The 23,589-nt window shown below is 42.7% G+C and overlaps 2 protein-coding genes across 2 annotated transcripts in view; one reads left to right on the forward strand and one right to left on the reverse strand.

The window, feature by feature from the left end:
- Positions 1–23,589, reverse strand: part of aamdc (adipogenesis associated, Mth938 domain containing) — a 282,823-nt gene that overhangs the window by 98,661 nt on the left and 160,573 nt on the right. The window lies entirely within an intron of this gene.
- Positions 1–23,589, forward strand: part of pak1 (p21 protein (Cdc42/Rac)-activated kinase 1) — an 80,559-nt gene that overhangs the window by 12,142 nt on the left and 44,828 nt on the right. Inside the window, exon 2 of the mRNA XM_080427873.1 lies at positions 2,433–2,498. The gene's annotated coding sequence lies outside the window, so the exon portion shown is untranslated. The remainder of the gene's footprint in view (positions 1–2,432; positions 2,499–23,589) is intronic.

Here is a 23,589-nt window from a genome sequence, read left to right on the forward strand (position 1 = left end):
CTCTCAGCTTCCCTACTGTCTGTGTCTCCTACACTGTCTCCCTCTCAGCTTTCCTATTGTCTGTCTGGCTCTCCTACACTGTCTCCTTCTCAGCTTTCCTACTGCCTGTCTCCTATGCTGTCTCCCTCTCAGCTTTCCTACCGTCTGTCTCCTACGCTGTCTCCCTCTCAGCTTTCCTACCGTCTGTCTCTCCTACGCTGTCTCCCTCTCAGCTTTCCTACCGTCTGTCTCTCCTACGCTGTCTCCCTCTCAGCTTTCCTACTGTCTGTCTCTCCTACGCTGTCTCCCTCTCAGCTTTCCTACTGTCTGTCTCTCCTACGCTGTCTCCCTCTCAGCTTTCCTACCGTCTGTCTCTCCTACGCTGTCTCCCTCTCAGCTTTCCTACCGTCTGTCTCTCCTACGCTGTCTCCCTCTCAGCTTTCCTACTGTCTGTCTCTCCTACGCTGTCTCCCTCTCAGCTTTCCTATTGTCTGTCTCTCCTACGCTGTCTGTCTCTCAGCTTTCCTACTGTCTGTCTCTCCTACACTGTCTCCCTCTCAGCTTTCCTACCGTCTGTCTCTCCTACGCTGTCTCCCTCTCAGCTTTCCTACCGTCTGTCTCTCCTACGCTGTCTCCCTCTCAGCTTTCCTACCGTCTGTCTCTCCTACGCTGTCTCCCTCTCAGCTTTCCTACCGTCTGTCTCTCCTACGCTGTCTCCCTCTCAGCTTTCCTACTGTCTGTCTCCTATGCTGTCTCCCTCTCAGCTTTCCTACCGTCTGTCTCTCCTACGCTGTCTCCCTCTCAGCTTTCCTATTGTCTGTCTCTCCTACGCTGTCTCCCTCTCAGCTTTCCTACTGTCTGTCTCTCCTACGCTGTCTCCCTCTCAGCTTTCCTACTGTCTGTCTCTCCTATGCTGTCTCCCTTTCAGCTTTCCTACCGTCTGTCTCTCCTATGCTGTCTCCCTCTCAGCTTTCCTACCGTCTGTCTCTCCTATACGCTGTCTCCCTCTCAGCTTTCCTTCCTTTCTCGGCTGGGGACAGAAGTTAAACGGACTATTGATGGTGAAGAGAAAGCTAGAAAGATGATGAACAACAGGTTAAGTAATATGAACGTGAGGAGAGGCACAGATACATGTAGATTGAGAGAGATAAAGAGACAGATACATACAAGGGGAGAGAGTGTGGCTTCTGTATTGTTTTTCCTTTGTGCTAGAAAAATGTTCACTACACAGTTGGAATAAAATGGAACATTTATTATTAATTGTCACACAGCTTGATTTGTAGGTCTGAGATTCTGCATGGCACCGTAGTGCTGTGGTAATTCAGGAAAGTGCCTGGAATACTTTGTCCTTCATAACAAATCCTTCTGTCGAGGATTTGGCTGAATGGTCGACCAGGAAGTGCCAATTATATACAACAGTGGCTTGGTTTATGGATTCTTCTCTGTTGCCCAGGTACTGTGGGCTTTAGCCGTGGCAGCACTAATAGACATGTGTGAACCACCAGGTTTGTGTGTAATAGCCCGTTAAGGGCTGTTTTATATTTTGTCATGCGACCACGTGACTTGACGTCGTGAATAACTGATTCTTCTGCTGGAAAATGTAATGCATCACATGTAAGATAGATGAAGCATACATTTTGAGCTGGAATGAAAATTGAATGTATTTTGCGCCAATATAACTGTGCCATGGTACTCAGAAAGCTGCCTTCATAAATAAATAAAAACCTTTTTATTAAATATTTATTCATGGTCAATTTGCACTGTTGTAAAGTCACTGAAATATTAAGATAGCTTACTAATTACAAACAAACAAACAAACTAGCTATCCTTGGCTTTAGCAGAGAATTCTCAGGCAAGCTACTAGCTTTAGCCAGCCAGTTAGCTGAGCAGGAGCTGTCATTAACTAGGTATATATATCAAAGCAAACAGTGTCATCACCTCAAGTTGGTAATGTTATGACATTGAGTGCTATAAGCATGCTATAAAAATTATTCGACATAAAGATAATAAATGGCTTTAAATACGGGTGTCAATCTAAATGTATACTGTTCTAAATTAAATATTTTGTCTGTGTTAAAAATCTTTTAAAAAGCTCCACACATAACGTATCGACAATATATCGTCCTTGACTACCGATACCAAATGGTCAAAAAATGCTAATATTGGGCAGATATATAATATCGGCCCACCGTCAGGCTCTAGCTGAAACCATGAATCAAGCCTCATGGTGCTCTAGTTTTTTACAGTGGGAATGAAACCCTTAACGTTGGGAAATGGCATCAAATGGTCAAATGACGAGTCACTGGCACACAGGAAGTGACTGATTAATGTGATATTTCCTCTCTCTTGCTCTCTCTCGCTCATCCTCTTACCTTCATGTCTCTCTTCTCTGTCTCTCTCCCTCCTCCATTTTTTTTGTCTCACCTCACCTTCCTTGTGTCTCTCTGTTTCAGGCTGATCATTGGATCCCCTGCGTTCTCTTTCTCCGAGAAGAGTGACCCGGACAGGACAATTAAAAGGTAAAAAGTTATTAACCTCACTCCACTTTAGTAGTGCTGTAGTTCCAGTCCTGTGTTGTTGGTTTATTGCCTTTAGTCCATGAGCCAGAGCCCCAAAATTGAGCAATGATTATCGAAAGAGTGGGCAAAACCAAACCTATATTAAATTGTTCATAGGGTCAATACGAGTAAATAAATATATGATAACCTTTCCACAGGAGCAGCTTTTTCATAGTTATCACACATTTTGTTATTTTCCCCATACGTACATGACAGGTGAAAAAATGACAACATTTAAAAAAGAGTTATCATAATGAAACTTCCCCAGTTGATTACTTACAAGAAGACAATGATTTATCGTATTACAAGTTTTCTGAAATTGTATATTTAGATATGCAAATTAGGCATTTAGTCCATGAGCCAGAGCCCCAAAATTGAGCCAGATATTGAATATTCGCTTGTTAAAAACCTTTGACTCCAACATCTTAACAAAATGAAATAAGAATGTTGACTCTGGCTTTGTCCAATGTTCCAAAGTAGATTCTGGAAAGTTATGCAAATTCAGGCATATTTTCCTAATGCCTAATTTGCATATTTAAATATGCAATTTCAGAAAACTTGTAATACGATAAATCATTGTCTTCATGCAAGTAATCAACTCAGGAAGTTTCATTATGATAACTCTTTTTTACATTTTGTCATTTTTTCACCTGTCATGTACGTATGGGGAAAATGTGTGATAACCATGAAAAAGCTGCTCCTGTGGAAAGGTTATCATATATTTATTTACTCGTATTGACCCTATGAACAATTTAATATAGGTATGGTTTTGCCCACTCTTTCGATAATGAAATCTTGTCTGGCTCATGGACTACTTGCTCAATCGTTCCTTGGCAGGGATAGGTAGCGTTTGAGCCAGTGATTTATCCACTTAAACCCTAATCCGTAGTTGACTGGTATCCCCCAGGGCTTTATACTTGGTCTGTATTATTTTTAACCCTGATATTGAACTAATAGTCTTAAGGGTGCCTGATTTGAAAGATGTTGTTACCAGGGGGGCAGACATTATGACTTTTAAGGATGACTTTTCCTTAAAACTATGTATAAAAACCATGAACACAATTAGGTTAATATTATTTCTTTACATAAGTACATTTGTATTGCATCAGTGTTTTGATGTCATATTGACAATAGTAGCTAACAAATAGTAACAGCAAAAGTAATAATTCTGTGCGTCACCTTTTGTAAATAATGGAATAGATAAGATTTGTATGTTCTGCAATCGATCTGCAATACATTTATACACTACATAATGGAAGAAGTTGCAATTTTTAGATTGAGAAGCTACAGATTAAAGTCAGCACATACTGTAGGAAGACTCACATTTGCCTAACTGAAGCAAGTGTGAGGTTTCTTTTTAGCACATGTGAGAGAAGCTGGCTTGACGTGTATGTTGGTTGGGAATTGCACTGCAAATACGGTTCTGTCCCAAAAATGTCAGACTTGTCCCATCCTCTCTTAAGATCAACTGATGCTTCCATATGCAGCAGTTAGGTATTCAGTATCAATATTAACAGTTAACTGGAGGGAACCCTCGTCAAGTTGCGTCAGTCTACATTTTACATCGGTAGAGAAACCTGTTCCCTAACAAACTGCATCCACTCTGTGAGAGATTGTGATCTGTGGAAATAATCCGTTCTTGTTGGAAAGTTTGCTTTTAATTCACGTCAATACTGATCTCACAGATCACATCTGTGCTGATCATGATGAATAATACAGTTGGGAAATGGAGAATTTGGACTTTGGACTTAAATCAGCAGTGAAGATAAACAATTTCTGTCATGTCAATAACTAGTTATTGGACACATGACGTGACCAGAAGACATGAGACAAGGACAAGAACAGATTGGATAGGAATTGAACATGCATCTCGTATCACTGTGCACAGACGTCAGTCTATCTGATAAAGTAGTTGATGATCATCGTATCAAGGGTATCAATTATGCTTCCGCATGTATGTACTGGGTCAAGCAGATAAAGGTCGTAATTCATGACAAGGTCTCTGACCAAAACAATAATTGTTTTTACTTTAAGTTCAATTAACTTGTAACTTAATGCCACGAAATGTGGTTTTGCGCCACATTTCGAGCTTGTAGATCTTGTACTTTTGATGTTTTAGTGTGACGCCTGTAGTAAGATCAAGTAGGGCATTTATTTACGAAAAAACTAAACATATGGATGGAAATATGAGGTTTCTGCCTGACAGCGATGAAATTCATGATGAGTCGATGAGTAGTGGGGTTAAATAGTGATCTCAATATATTGACCACAGTGATAGTGATAAGGATGTTTCCCATAATGGGGCAGCCCTAGATGCGTTATATAAGCAGGTAATAATAATAAAAATAATGTGATTCTGCCTCCCTGGAAGGCTGATGCTTCCCAGCGTGCACTGAGACCTGCATTATTTATGTCGTTGCCATGGCAATGGGGTCGTTTAGCTTGGGCTTGGGAGGTGGTGGGTGGAGTCACTCAGACAGCTGGTAGACAGAAACCACTCCCTCCCCCATGCACACCTGAGAGTGTGTGTGCGCTGTGCGTGCACGACTTTGTGTGCATGCACATGTAATTGCTACAACTCGATTCACTATGTAGTTTTGATGTATTTTGTGAATAATAATAATAATAATTGTTATTTAGTAACATTGTTACTAAATGTGTGTGTGTGTGTGTGTGTGTGTGTGTGCGTGTGTGTGTGTGTGTGTGTTTTATAATGGATGTCATATGAGGAGAGAGTAGTTGAGCGGTGAGGTAACTCACAAGACCACGCCCACTAGTTTACTTTGGACTTGAACGTGTGTGTGTGTGTGTGTGTGTGTGTGTGTGTGTGTGTGTGTGTGTGTGTGTGTGTGTGTGTGTGTGTGTGTGTGTGTGTGTGTGTGTGTGTGTGTGTGTGTGTGTGTGTGTGTGTGTGTGTGTGTGTGTGTGTGTGTGTGTGTGTGTGTGTGTGTGTGTGTGTGTGTGTGTGTGTGTGTGAGAGAGATATGGGGTGTATGGTGTTGGAGAGTATTATTTTCGGTCTCCAGGGCTGGGCTGAGGCGAGATCCACCTACCCCTCTGAGAGTCACATTACACATACAGTAACACATACAGTAACACACACATGCAGTAAAAGACAAGTACATAACACATGCACGTGCGTGTGTGCACTCACACACACCTCGCCTCTAACCTCACGTACATACTGTATCACTCAATTCCTCAGAAATACTCTAGTACTTTCCAACAATATTCTCTCTCTCTCCCTCTTGTTGGGTATTCGTTTTGCATGCATGCACACTTTAACTCTCAACTCTTTAAACATGAACTCCTTTCTCCCTCTGTGAACCCATCCACATTCCACACTACATGCATGTGTGCATGTATGCTAGTGCATGTGTTGTGTGGATATTGTTGCTGTCGGGCAGAAACCTCTTATCTCCATATTTGTAGTGTTTTTTCGTAAATTAACGACCTATACTTGATCATACTACAGCGTCAAAACTACACAAAAGCATCAAAAGTAGCAGATCTGCAAGCTTGAAACGTGGTGCGAAGCGACACGATTTGAGCTTGTAGATCTGCTACTTTTGCAGTTGTATCCTCAAAAGTAGTAACTGTTTTGGTTTCCACCCAACAGAGAGCTATAGTGCAATAAAGTGCATGTGTACCACATAAACGGTGTCTCCAGTTTGATGACCTGTGTCATGTCTCCGTCTCTCTCTCTACTGTAGTGGTTCTCAAAGTGGGGTCCGGGGACCCACAGGGTCCTTATTGGGGGGGGGTCCCCAGTAAAATTATTGAATAGTTTAATTTCACTATTATTTCACCAGCTAGAAGAGAGAGAATGTATAAGAATGACGGTTATATACAGATCATTAGGTTTCAGTGTGTCTACTGTATCTGTAAGATTCTGCACTAAATCTATTCTACACTAAATTCTACACTAAATCTATTCTAACAACAATGATATTCTCTTTAGACCTGGAACACCTATACGTTATTATACCTTGGTAGTGAAGGGAGAGAGAGGCATTGATTTCAAAGTTTCAAACATTTTTTTTTTGGGGTCGGTTATGGTTCCGCTACAATCCTGCCAGACGGCCATTGTGCCGCCTCTTTTATATTCTCTTTATTCTCTCACTTTGTTCTCTCCATCTTTCCCTGACACCGCCCTCTCCACCCCTCCAGCCCCCCCCCCCCTCCCTCTCTGATCTCATGGATGAATACACACAGTTTCTCACAAACACAATGTTTCGCTTTTTGTGAAACACACACACACACACACACACACACACACACACACACACACACACACACACACACACACACACACACACACACACACACACACACACACACACACACACACAGGAACATGCACGTGACACAGTCACAATAAATAGCTGCTAGCGGAGGAGTTTGTAAGCATCAAAAACTGCCGAGAGAGTGAGAGAGAGTGAACACCAGAGGGGAGGAGGAGGACATGACATCATAGTTGAATGGAGCAAAAGAGAGAGAAAGTGATTGAAAGTTACAGTACTCTCTCTCTCACACAGAGAGAGAGAGAGAGAGAGAGAGAGAGAGAGAGAGAGAGAGAGAGAGAGAAAGGGGGGAAGAGGGAGAGAGATAAGGGGGCCTATGAAGGCATGCGATGAACAAAAGCGTTCTGGTGAGAGAATGCATTCCAATGGCAGAGACAAAGGAAAGATGGATGGACTGTTTTGGTGAAAAGGCACACGGGGAGGGACACGATGTGATGGAAGAGTGGAAGCGTGGAAGCACGAGACCACAGGGATGAGGAGGATGGAGGGAAGACCAGAAAAAAAAGAAGCGAGAGAGTTAAAGGAGTAGTTCACCCCCAAAAATAACTTATTTTATATCAATTTAATTACACAACCCATGAAGCCTTGAATTCATGGAGATTCTTTTGTTTTTGTCGTATTCCTATGAAATGTGAGTTTACCATAATCACAGTAATCCTTAATCATACTCCATCATATTCAAGGGCTTATGGAGAGAAATGAGACTCCAGTCACTTTCAGTTTAGAGCACTGCAGAGGGCAGGTGTGTCCAGCCGACGCTCGTTTGACGCTCGTTAATGTTGCATGCATCAAGGTAATTATGTTTCTGCACTGTCAAATAGGCCTACATCTAATCTATAGCATCAAAGCCATATATTTTTTACAAGCGACCCTCTCTGGCTTATAGATAGTTTTTTTTCAAGCTGTTGTTAATAACTAGGCTACACTTAAAGTCCAGATGACAAGAATATGACTACGATTTTAGTTGAATTTATATTTATGCAGTATTTATATTATATTTGTCATTAGTGTCCATACTTAGTGTATGTCCTCTGAAACAAAGGGGTTTATAGTGAGAACTCACTTCACTTGTTCCTTAAGCTTGTATAATTGTATTTCTTTTTGTGTGTAAAACACTTTTTTTATGTGGTTTATAAATAAAGCACTTTTAAACTGAAGATGATGGCCAATGTTGATAATAATTGGGAAAACATTTGAAAATAATAATATTGTATCGATATTTTGAGCCCAATATCGTGTATCGTATCGTGAATTTAGTGTATCGGCACACCCCTAGCAGATATACATGCTCACAACGCATCACATTCATTACGCGTTGTGAGCTTGTAGATCTGCTATTTACTGAGCACGACAGCGGCACGCAACTATAAGTATGAATCAGGCTTCAGAAAGAGACTGGACTGGGTGATAAAATGAGAAGGCGATAAAATATAAAAATAGAGAGAAAGTGTGATGATCTCTCTGCTGGATGAGCATGTAGGATTCCTGTGATCTCACCCTCGCAGCACACCCAGGAGACGCACGCACGCACGCACAACTCTTGAAAGTCTGGTTGTTATCATGAATACTCCTTGTGCAATGAAACACACGCATGTGCTGGGAGTCAAGTACATACATGCACATACAGTAGACACACACACACACACACACACACACACACACACACACACACACACACACACACACACACACACACACACACACACACACACACACACACACACACACACACACACACACACACACACACACACACACACACCCACAAACATACACACCATTAGTAGCTCACAAGTAATCTCGGATTCTGACTTTGTATTGGAACACACACATATACACACACACACGTGCAAAGAGCTTTGTACTAAAAAGACTGTAAAACCCTCCTCAGGGCTGCATCATTGAGATTCCAGCACACTGATTTTGTGTGTGTGTGTGTGTGTGTGTGTGTGTGTGTGTGTGTGTGTGTGTGTGTGTGTGTGTGTGTGTGTGTGTGTGTGTGTGTGTGTGTGTGTGTGTGTGTGTGTGTGTGTGTGTGTGTGTGTGTGTGTGTGTGTGTGTGTGTGTGTGTGTGGGCATGTATGGGTCTGTGTTGTCCTTCATTGGATGTATGTGTTGCTTTGCTTACACGTTTTACAGTGTTTGTATCCATCATTTTTATGACTGATGTCAGTGCATGTGCACATACGTATGTGTTATGGTGCATGCGTGAGCGCATGCTTTGTGTGTGTGTGTAATATGTTTCAGTGTACTTTGGCATTAATCCTATTAGTAGCTAATAAGAAAGAGATGAACGCGTCACAGCTCTGCAAAGAACTCTGGGATTAAAATTAGCTTTTTAATGTCAAGCAGATACTTCTGTTTTTGCATTATTATTATTGCAATTGTTATTTATTTATTTATTTTTACAAAACGATACATATCGTCACGAAAACGTATCTCGATATATCGCGGGACGATATATCGGCACACCCCTATTTCCTACTCTCTCTCTCAATATCTGCCTTATTTTGCATTTTATAATTTCTAGGCCTCGATCTTTCTGTTTCTTTTACCCTCCTTTCAGTCTCTCTCTCTCATACAATTCAAAAACAAACAACATTCAATATCGTCTCTCTCTCTCTCTCTCTCTCTCTCTCTCTCTCTCTCTCTCTCTCTCTCTCTCTCTCATATATACACATTCAATATCGTCGCTGTCAGGCAGAAACCTCCTATCCATATTTTAGCTTGTTGCGTTTTTTCGTGAATCATTACCCTACTTGATCATACTACAGCGTCACACAAAAGTAGCAGATCCACAAGCTCCAAACGCGGCGCGTTTTGAACTTGTAGATCTGCTACTTTTGCTGTTGTTGAAAGTCACAGTTTACTAGGACATATGAGGTTTCCATCCGACAGAGACGATGTACTTCATTATCATGAATGTTACATGATGTTGCTAATAAAGCATCTAAATACCCAGGTAAACCATTGTGTGTATATAGAAATACCAGAGAATACTAATACATTTCTCTCTCTTTCATACTTTATCTCTCTCTTTCCCCTCTCTCCCTCTTCGTTCCTTCGCTCAACCTACATTATTACTTCCTGGTACGTTGGCCCGTCTGCACCTCTGTTTCCTGTCAAACCTATCTGTTCCTGGTCTAACAGCCAATCAATCACAAGCACTGACTCAACACCGACCAATCACAGCCGCGGATGATTCAACTATTGCAGTGATGTCACTGATGACACACATCTGCGTTCAGGGGAAACACGTGCGCGTAAAATGACTCGTGCACACACACACCGGAGTCCCTCAGGGCTCTATACTAGTGTATTTTCTGTTTTCGCTGAAAATAGGTGATGGAAAAGCTCACAACGCGTCGCAACGTGTTGTGAGCTTGTCGATCGTCCATTTTCAGCGAAAAACATCCACAATACAGTCAATAATTACAAATCGAGTTGATGATCTATGCATGTAAAAAAAAAAAATTGGCGAATGTCTCAGTCACACGCACACCTACACCGTTCTTGTTGTGCAGTATAGTTGCTTATTGGTGAAGATTATAAAGATTGCTATTTTCCCCTCTCTACACCAAAATAGCAGATCTACCTATAGGTGAACCAAAGAGGTCAAGTTCATGTAACTAATCCCCTCCTAAGGTGGCAGAAACTGAGAGGAGACATGAGTTAAATTGATCAGTGATTTTTGATTGGATCAGTTTCTACCCATGTTGTGCCACCGATGCGTGTAGAGATCAGCACGTAGAGGCAAAAAGAGATGAGAGGACAGTAGGGCTGTCACGATTCTGACATTTTACATGACGATTAATTGTCACAAATAATTGCGATTAACAATTGAATTGTGTTTTCGTCGTTGAACACTGGAACATATGAATAAAAATTACATTTCTGTTTAGCTTTTAGGCTTTGAAGTTGCACAGGGCAGATGTGACAAATAACCTAGTAATAATAAAAAGAAATGACTGACAAATGTAATAAGTGTATAAAAACATGCTATTTCCACTACTTTTTGAAAGTGTTTGAAAAAATATGACGATTTTCCAACATGGAAACGATTATGACCATAAGGCAAAATAATTGCGACTATCTCAAATAATTGCGAGTAGACGATTATGTAATAATTGTGACAGGCCTAGAGGACAGAGGCAGAAAGAGAGACGGATGTAGAGAGAGAGGTATGTAGAGAGAGAGAGAGGGGGGGAGAGAGAGGGGAATGAGGGTAGAGGGTGCCTAGATTACCTCAGTGGGTAGGGCGCCAAATTGATTCTGTACGTTTATACAAGCATCACATATGCTCCAGAGGACACTCTCTCTCTCTCTCTCTCTCTCCATCTCTCTCTCTCTGTGTCTCTCTCTAGCACATACTACACACATTTTCCCACCCTGTGGCCTGAACTAACCCCTCTGGGCAATATGCAGAGGCAGAGCTGGACAGATGGTTGAATGGAGCAGGTTTGTGTGTGCGTGTGCGGCTGACTGTGCGTGTGCATGTGCGTGTGTTTATGTGTGAGTGATGGGGAGTGGTATCACAGTTGCTTATGAGAACATCATAATCGATATGTTTCTATGGCAGTCTACTACTGTGTGTTATTATAGTGAAGATGAGCTTTGCTTGCTAGTGACTGACTGGTGGTTTGGAGGTTTGCTTGTTAGTTGTTCCATTTGTACACTCTCAAGACCCGTAAAGGGTTCGTTTGGACCCCTGGTGGGCCCCGAACCCAATGTGGAGAAACGGGTCAGCTGACATGCTGTAGGTTGAGGTTTTGTTGCTCAGTGTGACAGGCAGACGCAGTTCAACTTGCACAGTCTTTACAAAGTGGATAATCATGGACCTTGGACCTTTTTCCCACTGTGTGTGACATGTAATGAATGTATAAGATGGACACAATCTGTGAACTGGTTAAGCCATTAAGACCGGGAACGCATCTGTGTCATTTTACGTTTTTTTTGGCAATTCAAAAATAGCAGATATACAAGCTCATAGCGTGGCACTTGTAGATCTGCTATTTTTTATCTTGAAAATGTGTGCAAATCTTTGTGTGTGTATATATATATATATATATATATATATATATATATATATATATATATATATATATATATATATATATATATATGCTTTTTAAAGCAAACATTTTAAACTAAAATCCTTGCTTCTGGGGATTCTACAAATGTCTTCTAAATCTTAACAGTTTTTATTTTATTTTAATCTTTTACTTATGTTGCTATAATATCAGTGGTTCTCTAACTTTTTTCATGCCCCCCCATCTCAAAATATTTTGTTCCAGGGACCCCCAGAAGCAAAGATTTGAGTTAAAAATGTGTGTCCCTCTTGAAACAGTCTGCTACACAGAAACTGGGAACTGCTTCCCTCTTACCTTTTATTTCTGCCCCTCTCTCTCTCTCGCTTTCTCTCTCTGTCTCTCTCTCATGGGTTGTTCTGCTCTCCATTCATGCATAAAAGTACCATCCCCCTCTCCTCTCATACCAGATAGCAGGTGCTCTCTCTCTCTCTCTCTCTCCATCACTCGCTTTCTCTCGTTAAATCTTATGTTTGGCCATGGCCCCCACTTCAATATTGCCATCTGCGCCACACACACACACACACACACACACACACACACACACACACACACACACACACACACACACACACACACACACACACACACACACACACACACACACACACACACACACAGCACACAGGCGGCAGTGCCTCAGAAGGCAGGGCAGCCGTCTGGTAACTGGAAGGTCTCTGGTTTGATCCCCAGCTCCCTCCTGGCTTCGTGTCGGAGTGTCCTTGAGCAACACACCATTCAATTCAATTCAAAGGGGCTTTATTGGCATGAGGAAACCTACGTTTACACTGCCAAAGCAAACAACACGCAAAATAAATGTACTCTGTTCCCATGCACAAGATGTAATCATAAAGTAACCTTGATCACACACACACATTGGATAAAGGCGCTATGGAAATGCTGAACATTTACATACTGACACACGCACGCACGCACACACGCACGCGCGCGCACACACACACACACACACACTACGATTTCACTAAGAAGCGGTTCAACCTAGTGGGTTTTTGTATGTGTTGAGAGTGTACACCTGTAAGCCTGTGTCATTTCATAGGAGTCAGTGCTTACAGGCACTGGTATAAGATGACACAGATTTCATCTGGGGTCATGTGGGTTCTGTCCTCCGGCTGTGACTGTAACTACAGTGCAGCAGAGACAGGTAATGAGGACAGGAAGCCCCCCCCCTCCTCCTCCTCTGGGGACTGACACAGCTCTGTGCCGTGCCAACACTCTGGCTGCCTGCACAGCACCACTGCATGTGTTCTAGGGCTGCAACTATAAGGACCACTTCACCCATTTTCAACCTTATCTTCATTGATATCTCATTATTTTTTAACCCATTAAGACCTGAGGCCGATTCTACAAAATGTCTACAAAACTTGAAAACACTTATATGCTACTATGTACAGTAAGTGGTTCTCAAACTCAAGGACCCCAAAATGTATATGTATTTGGCCGCGGACCCCCATCTCAAAATATTTTGTTCCAGGGACCCCCAGAAGCGAAGATTTTAGTAAAAAAAATCGCTTTAAAAAAACATATATATATTTAATGATTTGCCAAATTTTTGTCTACCACCTACCAGTTAAAAAAAAAAACTCCTAACGATGATGTCACTGGTATGCTGGTTTCCGAACTGTCCACAGTCCACAGAACTGAGACACAGACTTAGTACAAGAAAATGGTACTATTTCATCATCAGCATTAGTGAGGACCAATTATATGAAGATTGAAAATGGGTGAAGGCGTCCTTGAACGATTATTCTATCGATAACTTTTTTGATTAATCGAGAAAAGTGTTTTTTTAATATACGTATATTAAAAAATATATTATATAAAAAAAAATATCAATCAATCGTTTAACCATTTAAGCGTTATTCTATACTTCATCACACAACAGTGTCGTGAAAAAGCTCAAAACGCGTCGCAATAGATCGGAGCAAAATAGGGATCTATCATGAAAAGATAATTTTATAAAATTTGCCATCATTTTTTATAATGGATTCGTTTGATTAACTGTTGCACACCTAGTGTGTACTCGTAAGATTAATATGTGCAATTTTTGCAGCTTGCACTTTTGTTTTTTTGCGAGTATACAGTAAGTGTGAACTGTGTCTCAGATGTGAATGTGATGAGAGCAGTGAGAGATGTTAAGTCTGGAGTCTGCTGGGGTCTGCAACTTCAAAGAACAGGGCGTGGCTGGGAGGTCTGTGCAAGAGAGAGAGAGAGTGTGTGTGTGTGTGTGTGTGTATGAGCTTGAACCGTTATTTTATTTATATGGCGTGTGTGCATGTGCACTTGCGTACACATACAGTATGTATATTCTGTGTCATGCATGCATGCATATGTATCAGTTACTGTGTGTGTGTGTGTGTGTGTGTGTGTGTGTGTGTGTGTGTGTGTGTGTGTGTGTGTGTGTGTGTGTGTGTGTGTGTGTGTGTGTGTGTGTGTGTGTGTGTGTGTGTGTGTGTGTGTGTGTGTGTGTGTGTGTGTGTGTGTGTGTGTGTGTGTGTGTGTGTGTGTGTTTTTTGGCTAAAATATGTAAAAATATACATTTGAAGTTGTGGCCCCAGGGCCATGATATCAGAATGAGAATTATAGCTCTTTTCATTTCACTTTGTCTCTCTGTCTCTCTCTCTGTCTCTCTCTCTCTCTCTCTCTCTGTCTCTGTCTCTGTCTCTCTCTGCCTGGCTGAACAGCTCTCTCCATCTTTTCCGTGTCTTTGTGTGGTTTTCCTGAGCTCTGCTCTGTCTTTGTATAATTCACTATGTCCACACTGTATCCCAACACCTGTTCTTTCTCTCACTGTCAAATCCTGAGGGTCTACAAAATGTGTCCCGTAAAAGTGTCCCGTTGGTTCCATTAAGACCGCGAACGCATCCGTGTCATTTTAAGATTTCATTGGCTATTCAAAAATAGCAGATATACAAGCTGACCCTGGTGTCCCTCAGGGCTCTATACTAGTGTCCTTTCTGTTATTGTGGGGAAGGCTTTAGCAAATTTAGAAAATATTTCTCTGTGAAAGCTGTAATGATCATGACACTGGATGAGATCGCAGCATATGAACACAGGACGTAATTAGCTCATAAACCATATAAATATAATTTATGAATCAATTACAATATAATAATACATACATATAGGTATATATATATATATTATTATTATTGAATCTTACGTCACTGTAATGTAACGTGAGTTCTTGGACAGGTTTATATAAATGTCTGTTTAATCAGAGAGAGATACATTTTAACTGGTTGGACAAATGACACCAAAAGACTTCTTTTCACGTTATAATAAAGCGGGTTTATTCAGACTTCACCGTTACAAGTATTTATAAAGCAACGCTTGGGAAACAGAAACTTATGTTGTGTATGGAGTTAATGTGGGGAGATAAGAAAACAGGAGAGAGAAAAAGTCACAGAGAGTAAAAGAAGGAATCGCATTGGGGATGCATTATTGTAAAACCTTCTGAGCTATGCTCAACTATAACAGATATTCTCTTGTAAACACAGTAACGTCGCCTTAAGATTAATGCACAAATCAAAATGGTTCAACACACCTTTAGACCCTGGATAGGGGCCTGAGTCCGGAGACTCTGGATTTCGGGAGAAAGGTACACAGGCGCGCTTTAAAGCCCAACTTGGCACTGGTTCTAGCGAGTGGTCTCAGAGTTCGGGAATCTCAGTGCAAAGGCAATACTGAGTTGGCGTCGACGGTGGCGGAGGCCGGGTCGCCGAGTTGACCGCGGTGATGTCCTCTTGGAGAAGGGCGCATTTCACGGCTCGGGTGCGTGTGCGATGGAGATGAGTGGAGCGGAGGCCTTCTGATCAGTCTCTGCTCTTGCCGCGGCTGCGGGTTGCAGTGGCCTGGACCTCGACCTCCTCCTTGGTGGTTCCGTGTTGAAGAGCCCTAGGAAGGCTGGTTGGTTGGTGATGGGAGAGCCAGGGGGTGGTTCATCCCTTGGCGGCTTTGAGCAAAGAGTGTTGTTCGTGTGGGATCTATATACCCTAAAACCCTTTCATGTGGTCCAATGTCCTTACTATGCTAATTCTTTATCTGATGTGGGATTGCTGACTCTGAGTCACAGGGGGGGGGAAGCAGACCCTTCCGTGGATTTTATGACCGAGGTCAGCCATGGGCCCCTTGGTTCATGCCCAGGTCACTTCTACACACCAAGCATCTGGAAATACAGCATAGTACTACATTTTCACATTATTGTCCATTATTGTCCGCATGTCTCTCCATGAGGTCACGTGTAATGTCTTCTTTGTGGTGAAAACATGATTCATGATTGATGCGCTCAAAAAGAGGGAGAAAGAGTGTGAGAGGGAGAGAGGGGGGGGGAGTTGTGTGTGTGTGTGTGTGTGTGTGGCCATTTGGTTGGCCTGGCTTTCTCCCCCCCTTTCCTGATCTGTTGTCTTATCAGAAGTGGATGGTGGTGGGACAACTTCAAACGGCTTTGTTTAGCCCCTTGTTGTTGTTAAAGGTTCGCTGACGCCACCGGCCTGGCTCCCAGCTGTTGAGAGGTTGTCCAGACGTTGGCTACAAACCCCCACTAGGCCATTAGAGGATCGAACCGCAGGTTCCGGGTCGTCTTATGGCATATAGGAATCTCAGCGACTGGATAACAGGGAGACAACACACAGCGTGGCACACATTCCATCTGGCCTTCTAGGGCGGCCACCATTAGACTTGGCAATAACCCTAAGGCGACATTGCTATAGTCTAGTGGCATGCATCCTACGTAAGGGCACAGAGGTGAAAGGACAGACAGAGAGAGAGAGAGAGGAAAGAAGGTGTTCTTTCTCTATGGGATTCTTAGCCCGCCGGGCTTGGCTGTTGGCTAAGAAGGTTCTAATGGGGCCAAAAAGAAATCAATAAAACCATGCTGATATCAGGACCGTCTGTGTCCTAGAACCGGGGGAGTTAACTCTGGCCAAGGCCAGTGTTTACACGGTATGACATGGGGTTCTGAATCTCTATGGGGGCCCAGTAGAAGAGAAAAACAGAGAAAGAATAAAAACAAAAACATAGTGCCAATGAGACATTAGCCCAACATCTAACTGAACCTACAGGGTTTTCTTTGAAACCTAACAGGTGGTTTTGAGTAGGGCCACACTCAGTATGCGCTAAAGTTTTAGTTTGCTTGCCTTTCCAGAGGAAAGGGGAAGATCGCATGCTGGGATTTTTATAACAGTAAAACAAGAGCCCGTTTGGGCGGGTATTGCACCCAAAATTACCTTTGACTTAAAGTAAACTAAAATGCAAAAGAAAAAATGTCTATAAAAGTGTAAGAATAAAATGCCAAAGCAAAATGTATATAAAGGTTTTTTTTTTTTCAAAACAAAATACAACACACACGGCGGTCATCCCACCTTGTGGTGGGAAGGTAGTCCTACTTTCAACAGGCTAGGGCCTTGTTGGTGTCAAGATAAAGGTCGGGGTTGCTGTCATTGTGGGCCACCACGTCTGGCGTGGTAACCCTGACGTATGTATCGTCGTGCCCCCCCTTAGGTTGGTCACGTTTTATGAATGATAATGCAAACCATTTTTCAACATTTGACACAAAGTTTGAGAAACCTATGCGCAAAAAGTTAAAAATATACCGGACCCCCCTGATGTTTTAGATGAAACACGAACTATTGTGAAGTGGTGTCATATGAAGCATACGTTGGAACAAAGTGATTAGGTTCTCTCAAATTCTTGTCGTCACGGCCAGGGCTTTGCCATCGTGATTCTCTGGGGACTTCAGCTGGGAGCTGTTGTACCAACTCAGGGAATTCAGGTCTTGTCCCAGAGTTATACCGTGAGAGCGAGCGACCGCGGTCTGGACTACGATCTTGGGAGGAGGGACGATCGCGGTCGTATGAGGGGGAGCGAGGTTGGCTCCAGGAGGGAGACTGGCGGTCGCTTCTCCTATACTGACCACGGTCGTCTTGCCTTTCATATTGTTCCCAATCGTTTTGCTCTTGATGTGAGGGGTAGTCACCCGGTCCGTTGTTGGACCTGTCTGTGCGAGGGTGCCCCCCCTCAAGTTCAAGGCTTTCTATTGGGCATACCGTATGGTCTTGGGGTTTAGTGCGATCTCTATCGAACGCTTCTCGGGCCAGGTTGCGGAGCTTGTTAGCTTGCGTATGTCTCGGTTCGACCCCAAGGGGAATTTGCTTTTTAATGGAAGGATGCAAATTACTTAAGAACAAGGCTTTAAAGTATTCGTTTTCTTCCATATTGGGTAGATTTTGATCGCCAAAGTACGCTCTACGCAGTTTTGCATAGTATACGTTAATAGGTTCGTCCTTTGAGTGGCGAACTCCTATGGCGGCGGTAATACCACTCTTGCTTTGGTGGTCGGCAAATTCCTCGATAATTGCCGCACGTATAGCCTGCCAGTCTTGGCGGGTTTGTTCTGTCTGCCGTCTAACAAAACTGCTGACCTCTCGGTTGGAGGTTAGCGTAATGAGTCTTAATTTGGTTTCAGACGTGACAGGGGCATATTCTTCTAAATGGTAGTCAATGTCCTCCAAATAGGTGTAGGTATCCACGTCCCCATCTGTTGTGGGGTTAAAGCGTGGGATAAATTTAGCAAGTTTTTTCAGATCGTCAGTGGTTAGGTGTTGACCGGCTGGGTTAGCGCGTGGTGACACCGTTCCGTTTCCTGACCTTGGGGGAGTACCTGTACCGTGTGGCACTGGCTGGGTTTGCCCCGGCAGGCTCAGGCCGGCTTGCCCGGAGGGGAGAGGCGCCTCATACCTTTGGACAGTTGGTGTTACAGAGGGTGGAGGGTGGCTCCCCGTATTTGGAAAGGTTTGACTACCATTTAGCAGAGCGTGACCTGGGCTAGTGTACATAGGGTGGATCCCCGGTAGGGAAGCCGGGGCTCCGCCTGACGGGGGAAGTACTTCTCTCCCTGGCGGGAGAACAGTGTCCCTATGTGCTAGTCTAGTCAAGTCATGGCTGGCAATTTGGCTTTCAATTTTTAGGCTAGTGACCTGGTGTGTGGAGACTTCCAGATCATGTCTCAATTTTGCAATTAGAGTGTCCGTTTCTGAGATGTATTTATGCCATGCCTGCCTTTCCTGTGTAAAACCATGTATTTCCGCCCTTAAGGACCCCATGAGGCGTTCTCTGACAGTTACCGTACCCTGGGCGACGTTTACGTCATTCCGCAGGTCGCTAATTTGACTTTGAAAGTCAGTGTTATCAGTTTGAACATCCAGGAGTGCTTGGGTTAGTCTAGTTTTCACTAATTGTCCTTCAGAGAGGCGGTCTTGAAGGTCGAGCGCCTCTGTTTCTAGCTGAATTATCCTCGCGTCAGCGGGACCTGATTGTCCAGGCCCTGCGCTGGGGGAAGGTGGAGTTTGTTTTACGGCTAATTCCATCGTGGCAATTTGGTTTTTTAGCTGTACTATTTCCTGCTCAGCTGTTGTCAGCAAAGCAGCTTTACTTTCCAAATCCTTTACCTTGTCCTGTAGCTCATCGACCTGTTTCACAGAGGCCATCTTAATGGACAGGGCGAAAGGAGCGACTACTAGGGTTCGGTATTTGGTCCAAATATGTTCAGCTAGTGTTAGCTATTACTTTGGACAAAACTAGAAGGAGTGGTACATGCAGCAATACTGGTGAAGTAACAGTGGAATTGTACTTAGTAGGCCGTGTGAAGATGAGACAAGGTTTCCCTGATAATTATTTTGAGGTGTTTAGCTTTGTTTGAGACCTACAAATTTAAGAGGGATTATTAATCCCAGGTTCCTTAGTTTAGTTTATTTTATTTTTTTAAATAAACGTTTATTCGGTTCGAATAGTAAAGTATCTTTGATTGAGAGAAAAGTCTTTGGGTTCCTTTGGGTTTTCCCCAAAATAACCGAGATTAGAAGAGAGGAAACAAAACCTTTCTCTAAAATCTGGAAAAACTAATCAGAGAGAAGTGAGAAAAAGTTTTTTTTTTTTTAAACTTTAACTAAATTCAATCTCTAAAAATTAATCCAAAAAAAAAATTGTTTAATCCAAATTCTAAAAAAAAAAAAAACCAATTTTTTTTTTAATTTTTTTTTTTAAAAAATAATTTTATCCATTTATAGAAATTTCAGAATAAACGTGAACAATCTGCAGAGTATCTTTAGAAACCGGAACATTGAAAAATTTCCGGGAATTATAGCCGAAAATACTCTGCAATCTTCAGACTTATTGTGTTTCTTCTTACAAAGGAACAAAAATTAATAATCTGTTTCCAATTCTGAACTAAGATTAACTTTCCGAATTAAGCAGTTAACTTATTAACCCTTTACTTTAAAACGAGCTCAAACTTTAACTCAGAAAATTAATATGGTCCGTTGGGTTTGGATCAACCAGGCTCTGTCTGTGATTTGTCAATCAAATGACCCAGATGAAACTTTTGTCACTCCGGTTTTGTTTGTCAACTCACAGTCAAACTCTCGCCGATTCGAACGCACCGTTCATAGCTACAACCTCTAAATATAACACTGGATACCAGTCTGTCTTCACACAACGTCACCACAACAGATCTTTATCTCAAGTGAATGTCTCACTGGAGCTCGGCTGTAGTGGGGGTGGAGTTCTTAGCTCCACAAAGCCTCTGCCCGTGCTGTGACGTTATCAACGGGGGAGGGGTGTGTTTACGCAATCCAAAATGGCGCCAACTGAATTGTCACGAGAGGGTCAGTCAGCAGGCTGTACGGGCCCGTGGCTGTTTGTGTTAGAAACACGAATTTCCTTCAGACAGCAATCTTGGCACAAGTTAAATCACGGATCAGTTTTAAGAGAAGAAAGATACGACTTTGGCTATTCTCTTTCTCTTCGTCTGATCTGTAAGCCTTTTACTGGGATTCTAAGTGACTATTAAGCGCTATAATAGTGATTCACTCGAATTTCCCCTTCTCATGAGACTGTATTAAACTGTCTCAGAGGATACCAAAATTAACAACGGCTTACTTATAGTTATTAACTCATAAGGGTGTCTGTCGCTTGATTGACAGTGCAGCGTGAGTGATACTTGGAGCGTTACTCCAAGAAGTACCCGCACAAAGGAAGCCCACTTTCCCTCAATTCCCTGGCTCTGTGGAGCTCAGAGTTGGTGGAGGAGGAGTCCTAAGCTGCTAGTGTCCGTGGTACGTGCTGTCACGTTGCCAACGGGCGGGGTCTGCTTACGTAATTCAAAATGGCGTTTGCTGGAGAATTTGTGAATGAGCTCTGTGCATTCTGACCAGAGAGAAAAAAAAACACACAGCTCTGTCGCTGTCTTTTGCTTCTTAGTCTATCTGTGGCCAAACACGATCCCAGTCTTTCACTCAGCAATCGTCACGAAACCAGTTAAATTACGGACCAGTTTGAAAAATAAAAGTACGAGTATTTTTCTTTTTCTTTATCTGATCTGTTAGCTTTTTAGGATTCTAAGTGAGCTGAAGCATTACAGTAGCGGTTCACTTTTGGAGATCCTCGTCTCCTAGACGATTTAATAAACGGTCTAAGAGGATACTAGAGATTATAACAAGCTTACAAAAGTTAATAAATCTCAGTCCAGTTTTGACGTAATTTTACCTTGGTTTAGCCTAGATTTGTGTTAACTAATCTCGCTTTCTCTTCTTATTATAATTACCGGCTCGAGTTAATTACCATCGAGTGTCGGTGTTTATTCATAAATTGGCCATTGGTAAAAACTTTGTCAGAATTTAAAAGGGAAAGGCTCTTTCTAAGTAGCTAGTTTAAAAAGAATATTTTTCAACCTTTTGAGTGCTGGACTCACATTAAAAGAATACTTTTTCTTTTATTATCTCCGGGGGGAAATAACACTCTATTTTTTTTCTATTGCCTGACGCACACACTGCCTGCAGTGGGACTCAGGGTTTAGTTAAAAAGAGGGCACGGTAATTTTGCTGACATACATCCTATCCAAGCGCGGTGCGCGTTCTGTTGGTTTTTTCTCTTACTGCTCCCCACGTTTGTTTTCAAACGTAGATGTTTGGTATCATTTGTCAACACAGTCTAGTATTTTCTCTCTGCTTAAAGACAAAAACCTGCCTCGTATAACGGGGCACCACCTGTAATGATCATGACACTGGATGAGATCGCAGCATATGAACACAGGACGTAATTAGCTCATAAACCATATAAATATAATTTATGAATCAATTACAATATAATAATACATACATATAGGTATATATATATATATTATTATTATTGAATCTTACGTCACTGTAATGTAACGTGAGTTCTTGGACAGGTTTATATAAATGTCTGTTTAATCAGAGAGAGATACATTTTAACTGGTTGGACAAATGACACCAAAAGACTTCTTTTCACGTTATAATAAAGCGGGTTTATTCAGACTTCACCGTTACAAGTATTTATAAAGCAACGCTTGGGAAACAGAAACTTATGTTGTGTATGGAGTTAATGTGGGGAGATAAGAAAACAGGAGAGAGAAAAAGTCACAGAGAGTAAAAGAAGGAATCGCATTGGGGATGCATTATTGTAAAACCTTCTGAGCTATGCTCAACTATAACAGATATTCTCTTGTAAACACAGTAACGTCGCCTTAAGATTAATGCACAAATCAAAATGGTTCAACACACCTTTAGACCCTGGATAGGGGCCTGAGTCCGGAGACTCTGGATTTCGGGAGAAAGGTACACAGGCGCGCTTTAAAGCCCAACTTGGCACTGGTTCTAGCGAGTGGTCTCAGAGTTCGGGAATCTCAGTGCAAAGGCAATACTGAGTTGGCGTCGACGGTGGCGGAGGCCGGGTCGCCGAGTTGACCGCGGTGATGTCCTCTTGGAGAAGGGCGCATTTCACGGCTCGGGTGCGTGTGCGATGGAGATGAGTGGAGCGGAGGCCTTCTGATCAGTCTCTGCTCTTGCCGCGGCTGCGGGTTGCAGTGGCCTGGACCTCGACCTCCTCCTTGGTGGTTCCGTGTTGAAGAGCCCTAGGAAGGCTGGTTGGTTGGTGATGGGAGAGCCAGGGGGTGGTTCATCCCTTGGCGGCTTTGAGCAAAGAGTGTTGTTCGTGTGGGATCTATATACCCTAAAACCCTTTCATGTGGTCCAATGTCCTTACTATGCTAATTCTTTATCTGATGTGGGATTGCTGACTCTGAGTCACAGGGGGGGGGAAGCAGACCCTTCCGTGGATTTTATGACCGAGGTCAGCCATGGGCCCCTTGGTTCATGCCCAGGTCACTTCTACACACCAAGCATCTGGAAATACAGCATAGTACTACATTTTCACATTATTGTCCATTATTGTCCGCATGTCTCTCCATGAGGTCACGTGTAATGTCTTCTTTGTGGTGAAAACATGATTCATGATTGATGCGCTCAAAAAGAGGGAGAAAGAGTGTGAGAGGGAGAGAGGGGGGGGGAGTTGTGTGTGTGTGTGTGTGTGTGTGGCCATTTGGTTGGCCTGGCTTTCTCCCCCCCTTTCCTGATCTGTTGTCTTATCAGAAGTGGATGGTGGTGGGACAACTTCAAACGGCTTTGTTTAGCCCCTTGTTGTTGTTAAAGGTTCGCTGACGCCACCGGCCTGGCTCCCAGCTGTTGAGAGGTTGTCCAGACGTTGGCTACAAAGCCTTCCCCACAATATGGATGCTGGGGTTTCTTCTTCTTTTCCTCTCAGCTGTTCCCTTCAGGGGTCTTCTGC

Source organism: Gymnoscopelus braueri (assembly GCF_963280865.1).
Source record: "Gymnoscopelus braueri genome assembly, chromosome: 5".
NCBI classification, from domain to species: domain Eukaryota; kingdom Metazoa; phylum Chordata; class Actinopteri; order Myctophiformes; family Myctophidae; genus Gymnoscopelus; species Gymnoscopelus braueri.